Here is a 10154-nt window from a genome sequence, read left to right on the forward strand (position 1 = left end):
AGTTTAACAGTCAACAGATAGATATGCATTCAAACTAGTACAATCAATCAATCAGTTTAGTGATTTCAGTTAATTCAGTCAATTATCATCATCAGTCTTAGTTTAGCAGTAATCAGTATGGTTATAAGGAATCAGTAGTGAGGATTATTACACTTAGTGATAGGGGACTATAATGCAACTAGTACCCTTGTTTGAGATATCTCCCTTGCCACCGACGGCCTTGTGCGGGTGGGTTTGTCTAATCGATTTCGGGTCGATTATTCCCTTGTTTTGTCAGGAATGTCATCCCTTGTATTATGTAGATGCTAGTAAGCATCCCTTGAAGCTTTGAAAGACTTGATAGATGAACTTGATTCATCCCTTGATTTTGTACAAACTATGATATGTATTGTTTTAATAAAGATCTCGGATATCATTCATTCAAACCATTATTACTAATAGCATTCACTGAGTATCCAAGTTCACCCTCTCCTTATGTGTATGTAGGTGACGAACAAGAAGGCGCTGACATCTAGATGTGTTTTGCAAGATGTTTTGGATTCATGTTTTTCTAGCATCTTGAAGATTATGCTTCTTAGCTCTGTATTACATGTCTTTTGTATATGTCGGCTTGAGAAGCCTTTTGATCAAGATGTAATATGTACTTTATTTTATTTGTATCCAAGTTGTAAAATCATGTTAAGATGTATGTCATTTCATTTGATCTATGCACAAATCTTATGGCCTACCTAGATTTATATATATTGCTTCCGTACATGTAGGCCCCATATGTATACTCTGATTGTGTGTGAATTTTTGTAAGTTGGCCTTTGGTAATCTCAGATTACTGGCCATCACGGCACCATTCTACTAGGGGCGGAATAGGGTCGTGACAGATTGGTATCAGAGCACCGGTTCCTTATAGTACGTTATTCACACACACTTGAGCCCTAAAGAGCATAGGATCTCCCTTAGAATGATCTTAGGATTGCATCATATTGCTTGCTACTTGACCAGATGTGCATCATCCCGGCATGATTATTTGTTACTTGTACACATGTCTATTTGTTCATTTTATTTTAAAGTCATATTCTACATACTCTTACCATCATAAGAAGGGGTAGACCTCCAGTTGGCCGAGATCATTCCGAGGATAGATTGGACAGATTAGAAAGATTGGTCGAAGGTTTGGTCTGTGAGTTGAGACAACCTAGGCCACAAGACACTAGTACCACCTCTACTCAGGTTGAGCAGACAAACGGCCGAAATGTAGTTCCATCTCCACCTCCTCCAGTGCCGCAAGTGCCTCCACAACCAGCTTTATATGGGGTCGGCACGATAACTTTGATCAAAGAGTTCAAGAAGATGAACCCGCCGAGATTCCAAGGGGGTATAAAGCCGATGAAAGCCGAAGCGTGGGTCTTGGAAATGGAGAAGTTGTTTGAGATTTTTCCCAGCACCGACGCTCAGAAGGTGTCATTGGCAGCATTTACATTGGACGACGATGCTCGAAGATGGTGGATGATGATCCGAGAAGGTAATCCAGGTTTGACTTGGGCCAGATTTTTGGAATTGTTTTATGACAAGCACTTTCCCCTCAATGTCCCAGATCGCAAGACCACCGAATTCCAGACTTTGACACCGGGCAGCAAAACCGTGGCTGAATATGATCGTGCTTTCACTGAGTTAGCAAGGTATGCACCCCACATGGTCAATAGTGAATATAGAAAAGCTAGGAAATTTGAGAGTGGACTTCGTGGACCCATACAAGATCGGGTGAATATGCTCAACATGCCGACTTACGCCGGAGTATTGGATAAAGCCATCATGGCAGAAGCCCATTTAAACAGATATCAAAGTTCAGGGGAGAGCCAGAGAAAGAGGCAGAATTATGACAATCACCAAGTACCGTTTGGTGCCAAGAAGAAGGTGAATATGGGCAGTTCCAGCAACTTGAAACAGGAAGGTGATACTAAGCCGACATGTTCAAGTTGTGGGAAGCCACATTTCGGGGTCGGTTGTTGGGCGTCTGGAGCTTGCTTCGAGTGCTGTGAGATGGTCATCGTGTCAAGGATTGTCCCAAGACAAAGGCTAATGATAGTAGGAAATATGGGAGTACTTCAGGTGCTGCACAGAAAAAAAAACGTCGGCAAAGGACAGATAAGGCAGGGCAGAGTTTTTGCATTGGTGCCAGGAGACACACAGAGAGCCAAGACGGTAGTGTCAGGTACCCTTCCAATTTGCTCTCAAGAGGCATATATATATTGATTGATTTGGGTTCTACACATTCATTTGTATCTGCTAAATTTGCCAAGAAGTTAAATAGGGAACTAGAATTCCTTGGTTTTGTGTTATCTGTATCCACTCCATCTGGGAGAACTATGACTGTTGCATCCATCTATAGGGCGTGTGTTGTTGTGATAGAGGATACTGAATTATTAGTTGATTTGATGTCGTTGAATATGACTCATTTTGATGATATATTGGGAATGGATTGGTTGGTAATTAATTGTGCATCCATTAATTGTGTTTCCAAAAGTGTCACATTGAAACCCCCAAACCAAGACGAGGTTACGTTTCAGGGTAAAGGAGTAGTATCCCCACCTTACTTGAATTTGTCCATGAAGGCTTATAAGTTTATCTAAAAAGGGTGTCAAGGTTATTTGTGTAGTGTACTAAGTAATCTGAATGGAAATGTTGAATTGGCCGATATCCCAGTTGTTAATGAATTCCCCGACGTCTTTCCAAATGATTTGCCTGGCTACTTAGTCGATAGAGAAGTAGACTTTACTGTTGATGTCATGTCGGGAGCCCAGCCTATGTCCAAAACACCCTATAGAATGGCCCCAGCCGAGCTTAATGAATTGAAACTGCAATTACAAGAGTTGTTAGATAAGGGTTTTATTAGGCCGAGCACTTCACCTTGGGGAGCATCAGTTCTATTTGTTAAGAAAAAGGATGGCGCACTTCGTCTTTGTATTGATTATCGAGAATTGAACAAGGTAACCATTTAGAATAAGTATCCATTGTCGAGGATTGATGATTTGCTTGACCAATTACAAGGAGCATGAGTCTTTTCTAAAATTGATCTCAGGTCGGGCTACCATCAGCTCAAGGTTAAAGCCAAGGATGTTGAGAAGACTACTTTTCAGACAAGATATGGCCACTACGAATTTTTGATAATGCCTTTTGGAGTGACTAATGCTCCTGTAGCATTTATGGATTTGACGAATAGAGTCTTTAAGCCATACCTAGATGAGTTTGTGGTTGTTTTCATCGACGATATATTGATCTATTCCAAGAGTGAAGTTGAGCATGAGAAGCATCTAAGACTTGCCTTACAGATTTTGAGAGACAGAAAGTTGTATGCCAAGCTTAGCAAGTGTGAGTTTTGGCTTTCCAGCATTTCATTTTTAGGACATGTGATTAATGAAGAAGGTATTTCGATTGATCTTAGCAAAATTGAAGCCATTGTGAATTGGCCGACACCGACTAATGTGTCTGAGATTCGTAGTTTTCTGGGTTTGGCAGGTTATTACAAAAAGTTTGTGAAGGACTTCTCGAAGATTGCAGTACCATTAACACAATTGACTCAGAAGGGAGTGACATATGAGTGGACCGAGGGTAGAGAATCAGCCTTCCAGGAACTCAAGACAAGGTTAGTGACAACACCAGTTCTTGTACTACCATCAGGTAATGAAGAATTTCAAATTTATAGTGATGCTTCACATAAGGGTTTGGGTTGTGTATTAATGCAAGGGGATAAGGTTATAGCATATGCATCTCGCCAGTTAAAGCCCCATGAAAAGAATTATCCTACCCATGATTTAGAACTAGCAGCCGTAGTGTTTGCCTTGAAAATTTGGCGCCATTACTTGTATGGAGGTTCTTGCCAAGTTTTCACCGACCACAAGAGTCTGAAGTACTAGTTCACTCAGAAAGAATTGAATATGAGACAGAGAAGATGGCTTGAGTTATTAAAAGACTACGATATGCAGATTCAGTACCATCCGAGTAAAGCAAACTCAGTGGCCGACGCGTTGAGCAGGAAGTTAGTTGGGAATATGGCATGTTTAGCAATGATTTTAGTGGAGCCGACTATTATTGAGGAGGTAAGGACAAGACAGAGGGAGGATGAATTCTTCAAGAAGGTAATTGATGAGTTTGTCACCAAGTCGAGGTCAGGGTACACCATTGAGAATCAAGTACTTAAGTTTGAAGGAAGGTTATGTGTGGCCGACATCCCAGAGTTGAAAAGGAGAATTTTGCAGGAATCCCATGGTTCCAGATTTGCCGTTCATCCAGGAAATACCAAGATGTACCAAGATGTGAAGCAAACTTTTTGGTGGCCAAATATGAAAACAGAGATAGCCGAGTTTGTATCCCAGTGTCTATATTGTCAACAAGTAAAAGCGGAGCATCAGTGACCAGCAGGACTTCTTCAACCTTTGTCGATTTCTGAGTGGAAATGGGAATACATCTCCATGGATTTTGTGATTGGGTTGCCGAGGACACAAAAGGGCATGAACTCAATTTGGGTTACAGTTGATAGATTAACTAAGTCAGCACACTTCTTGCCTATTAAGACTACCTTTAATGCCGATCGACTTGCTTTGTTGTATTTGAATGAGATTGTTAGACTTCATGGAGTGCCGATGTCCATTCTGTCAGACCGAGATCCGAAGTTTGTTTCTAGATTTTGGTAGAGTCTATAAGGAGCTTTGGGAGCCGAGCTGAGGTTTAGCACAGCTTTTCATGCCCAGATCGATGGGCAAACAGAGAGAACAATTCAGATACTTGAAGATATGCTTAGGCTATGTGTATTGGACTTCAAGGGAAGTTGGGAAGTGCATTTGCCGTTAGTGGAATTAGCCTACAACAACAGTTATCAAGCTACCATTGGTATGGCGCCGTATAAAGCTTTGTATGGAAGGAAGTGCAGATCGCCGATATGTTGGACCGAGGTAGGAGACAAAGCTTTGATTGGCTGCGAACTGATTCAAGTGACAACTGAGAAGATTAAACTTATCCAGCAAAGAATTAGAACTACTCAGAGTCGACAGAAGAGTTACGCCGACCGGAGGAGAAGAGAGTTAGAATTTGAAGTTGGGGATCATGTGTTCCTGAAGATTTCGCTGATGAAAAGAGTTTCAAGATTTGGGAAGAAAGGTAAATTAGCACCTCGTTATATTGGACCATTTGAAATTCTTGAGAAAGCTAACCCTGTTACTTACAGACTTGCTTTGCCGGCAGAACTAAGTCAAGTCCACAATGTGTTTCATATTTCGATGTTGAGGAAGTATATTCGGGATCCATTGCATGTGATTGACCATTTCGAGATTGTGATTAATGAAGATTTGGGTTATGAGGAGAAGCCGATACGGATTCTTGATAGGCAAGTGAAACAGCTGAGGAACAAGTCGATACCGATGGTGAAGGTTGAATGGAAAGAGCATTATGGCAGGGATGCTACATGGGAAATGGAAGAAGAAATGGAAATCCGACATCCGGAGTTGTTTGTGGGACAAGGTAACTAAAGTTTGGGGACCAAACTTCCTTAAGGGGGGTAGGATGTAACAACCCTCACTTTGTCTTAGTCATGCTCACGTGCATTTGCATTATCTTTGTCTTGCTTAAATTTGCATTTTTGCGGACCTTGATTTGTTTTGTCTAAGTGTTACTTGCATGCTTTGTTTCTCGCTTGGTGTGTGTTAAGCCGAGGTCATCTTAACCTAGGTCACACCTTCGAACCTCTTGCACCTAGGACCATCTTGAAACCACTTTGGTTGACCTCCACCTTCACCCTGGCATATTGGCCGAGATGTCATCATCTACGCCGAGATGTCATCATCTAGGCCGAGGTGTGCATCACCTAGGCCGAGATGTGTATCATCTAGGCCGAGATGTTATCATCTAGACATCCTAGATCTTTAACCCTTGCACCTAGTGATCTTGTTCCTGGACTGGTATGACCTTGACCGAGGTGTGGCACATCTAGGTCGAGGTGTGGCACAGCTATGTCAAGTGTTATCCTTCCTAGCCGAGATCATTGAGACCTTACTTTCCGAAGCTTATGTCTCGATCTGAGGTCATTGCCTTGTTAGAGTTCCAATGTCAACTTACTTGTTGTATGCACTTTGTCATGCTCTTGTCTTGTCAGTCAGTCACCTTTTTTAGGAGAGCCAACCAGCTATTGCCACGTGTCTCAGTAGAGGGTTAAGTCAGCCAGCAGTAGAGAAAGCACATCATTTTGTCATATCCTTGCCTTTGAAGAGAGAGAAGCTCTAGGAAGAGGAAGAGAAGTTCTTAGAGTGAGAGAGCTAGAATCCAAGCTTGATCCTTAGAGTTTGAACCGTTGGATTCGTGTTTTGAGGTTAGATTCTTGATCTACTCTTGTTGTTCTTTATGTTAATCCAATCACATTGCATGATCTAGAGCGATTCATGAGCCATGCATTGATTTAAAGTTTGTTTTAGAAAGAGAAAATGATATTCTTGTGTTCTTGAAGAAAAACCATGTTTTGATCCGAAAGTTTGTAACAAGTTCCATCTTTTTTTGTTTGTTTTCATAAGATCTTCAAGCTTGGGTACCCAGGTCCATGTTTTCGAACTCATCTAATGAAATTTCAGATTTTGAATAAAGAAGTTGTGATTTTAGCATTCATGTTCTTCATGTTCTTCAAAAAGAAACCCAGATTTCCAGACTCCATTTCCTTGATTGTGGTCATCGGGACCACACCTCGGCCAAGAGGTGTGGGACCTCGACCAAGACCTGGTTGGTACCCAACATGTTTTCCCGAGATGAGAAATAGTGTTTTAACTCCCAGCACGTGTTTTGCTTTGTCTTGACTTAGTTTTGAAAAAATGCCGAGATCATTTACACTCATGAAAAGCTTGTTTTACGAATGCATTTCATACCCATCTTTGAGCATCTCTTCTTGTCTTCTTGAAGTGCATTCAGTGGACTTTGCCATGTACTTGTAGGTCTTGGATTCTTGCCTTAATCCCTACACCCGAAGAGCTATGTGAGTAGTATTTTTAATAAAGCTATGTTATAAAGTTTTGATAAAGCTTTGCTTCGTTTTGGAAAAGTGTTTGTTCAAGTATGAATGATTATCCCTAGTTTTGTATCAAGTATTTTCTTGTTTTGATGACATTCTTGGAAAGTCCTTAGTGATAGGGGACTATAATGCAACTAGTACCCTTGTTTGAGATATCTCCCATGCCACGGCCTTGTGCGGATGGGTTTGTCTAATCGATTCCGGGTCGATTATTCCCTTGTGTTGTGAGGAATGTCATCCCTTGTATTATGTAGATGCTAGTAAGCATCCCTTGAAGCTTTGAAATACTTGATCGATGAACTTGATTCATCCCTTGATTTTGTACAAACTATGATATGTATTGTTTTAATAAAGATCTCGGATATCATTCATTCAAACCTTTATTACTAATATCATTCACTGAGTATCCAAGCTCACCCTCTCCTTATATATTTGTAGGTGACGAGCAAGAAGGCGGTGACGCCTAGATGTGTTTTGCAAGATGTTTTGGATTCATGTTTCGCTAGCATCTTGAAGATTATGCTTCTTAGCTCTGCATTACATGTCTTTTGTATATGTCGACTTGAGAAGCCTTTTGATCAAGGTGTAATATGTACTTTATTTTATTTGTATACAAGTTGGAAAACCATGTTAAGATGTATGTCATTTCATTTGATCTATGCACAGCTCTTATGGACTACCTAGATTTATATATATATATATATATTGGTTCTGCACATATAGGCCCCATATGTATACTCTGATTGTGTGTGAATTTTTGTAAGTTGGCCTTTGGTAACCTCGAATTACTAGCCATCAGGGCACCATTCCACTAGGGGCGGAATGGGGTCGTGACAGATGAGGAGGCAAAGAATGATATGCTCAGTAAGTGTGGGCCAATCAGAATAAAGAACCATAAATGGAGTTCAGTCTCAAATTTTAAAATGGGTAGCTTGGATGTAATACCTTGGACTAATCCTCCAAGCGACAAGACAGACAACTATGAAAAGGTGATCAGTCGGCACACAGTAACAAGAAACTGAATCCTGAATTTTCATGAATAAGCTGTGGTGGATCTATGTCCGAAATGTCAATTTGATCCATTGATTTTGAGATGTCATCAACTGAAAATGGAATGTTGTACCATGAATGATGGGTAAAATATCAGTGGCCAACAGCACAAAAATATGGCCTTCAGTGAAGTGATGAAAATGCTACAAATTTTAAAGATAACAAAAAAGAAAAGTGCACACACACACACACACACACACACACACACACACACACACACACACACACACACACACACTCATATGATTTAATCTATCTTTAACCTTGAATCGTCATCCAACAAAATAGAATTGCTGACAGCATTGTTTGAATCTTCAGTCATTAGCACCCTCATGTTGGATATTACCTGTCAATCAAAATATCACATAGCAGAAGTCACCCTAGTCAGTAACACTTTTAAGGCTCTTTTCGATCCATCAACAGCATTTAAAATGAAAGAAGTCTATGCCAGATTATAGTGGTAGAAATGTTGACCCTTTTTATCCAAGCAAATCACCAACACATAAAATGAAATGAATATGCTTTGTTGGAAATAAAAGGCTATAACAAACACCTTAAAACAACTTGGAAGAAAATTGGGGAAGAACTTTCACTCATATTTCTCTCATTACATTCTCATTCCACCAATAGATAGATTACATGGTTATATATAATATCCTAAAACTAACTCTTGAAAATCTACCATTAAGACAATACTAAGACCTACTTACTCCAATAATTTGTGACAACCACATCACTGATGCCCATTAATGTATCACTAATGTCTTAACACATTGACTCTAGTGGGAGCCACATTGACTCTTTGACCTATAGCCCCATTCCCATTATTTCTGATAGTTGAAATAATTATCACATCCTCCTCACCACCTTGAAACCCATCAGCTGAGCGAACACTCACAAAGAAGCCACTCTCTGCATCTGTACTGTATGTTGTTCCAAGTTTCTCTTGAATTGCAATAGCCTAAGCATTTTATGGTGATATCACACCAATTCTAACCCTCTGTTTTAAGGCAATGGATTTTATAATGAGACAAATAAATAGTCAGTTCTGCAATTCAATGGTAAAAAAGAAGAACAGTTAGGAAAAATGTCTTTGTTTGCTATTTCTTTGATTTTTCCCCAAAATCAAACTAAACTAACCGAACCCAAAAAACCAAAGGTAGACTCATTTTAATTGAACCCATATAATGAAACACCAATACTCAAAATTTCTGTAGTTTGATTAATTTTTCCTACATTTTCTTGGCACCCAAACAGAAATAACAATCAATATAAAATAAGGAAATCTTCTTACCTTCATCTGGCAACTTTGAGTCGAAAAATCTCAATGACCATAAGCATCAACAATCGATGATTTAACAAAAAAGCATATGAATGTGGATATATATATATACGGTACCTTTTCGATGAGAGTAACGATGATGGTTCAGGTAATGGCCTTTTCGGCATTATCAGAGTAACCTTGAGCACAAGCCTCTCGTCTGGTGAGATCTTCACCGATGGTTAGTTTCTGTGGAGCCTGGATCTGAAGCCGCCATGGTTGAGATCGCTTCGTGTTACAGATCTCTGCGTGACAATGGCTTTCGCACCCTGGATGAGATGAAGAGGAAGACGAAACGCGATAGAGGTGGCGGGGGAGGGAGATTGAGGACGACGGTAGTGACGATGGAGGGCGCACAACGCACAGCTATCGTCCATTCTCTCTCTATCTCTCTATCTCTCTCTCTCTCTCTATGTGTGTGTGTGTCTGTTCTCTGTCTAATCTGAAAGATCAAAACACTAATCGAATCAAAATCAAACCCAAGGTTGAATTGAAGAAGACGGAGACATGACCTAGGGTTTTTACACACCTATACAAATACACGATTATTATAAATTAAAAAAAAAAAAGAGAAGGTGAGAGGAGAGGCAAGGTGGTCGGTAGTTCGTCGAGAGAGAATGATGGCAAGAGGAGAGATGGTCGGTGGTCGGCGGCGTCCCGATGGCGGTGGTTGCAAGAGGAGAGAGATGAAAGAGAAGGGATAGATGAGAGGCAGAGGACACTGAGAGAGAGTAGCGTGTATAT

General features: G+C 40.4%; 1 long non-coding RNA gene across 1 annotated transcript in view; it reads right to left on the bottom strand.

Annotated features, from left to right (window-relative positions):
• Positions 1-10154, bottom strand: part of LOC114261325 (uncharacterized) — a 30297-nt gene extending 20143 nt beyond the window's left edge. Inside the window, exons 1-3 of the long non-coding RNA XR_014344925.1 lie at positions 9489-10154; positions 8353-8435; positions 7985-8142 (exon numbers count right to left, since the gene is read on the bottom strand). This is a non-coding gene — a long non-coding RNA (uncharacterized LOC114261325). The remainder of the gene's footprint in view (positions 1-7984; positions 8143-8352; positions 8436-9488) is intronic.

Source organism: Camellia sinensis, chromosome 11 (genome assembly GCF_055761805.1).
Source record: "Camellia sinensis isolate YWXY chromosome 11, ASM5576180v1, whole genome shotgun sequence".
Lineage (NCBI taxonomy): Eukaryota > Viridiplantae > Streptophyta > Magnoliopsida > Ericales > Theaceae > Camellia > Camellia sinensis.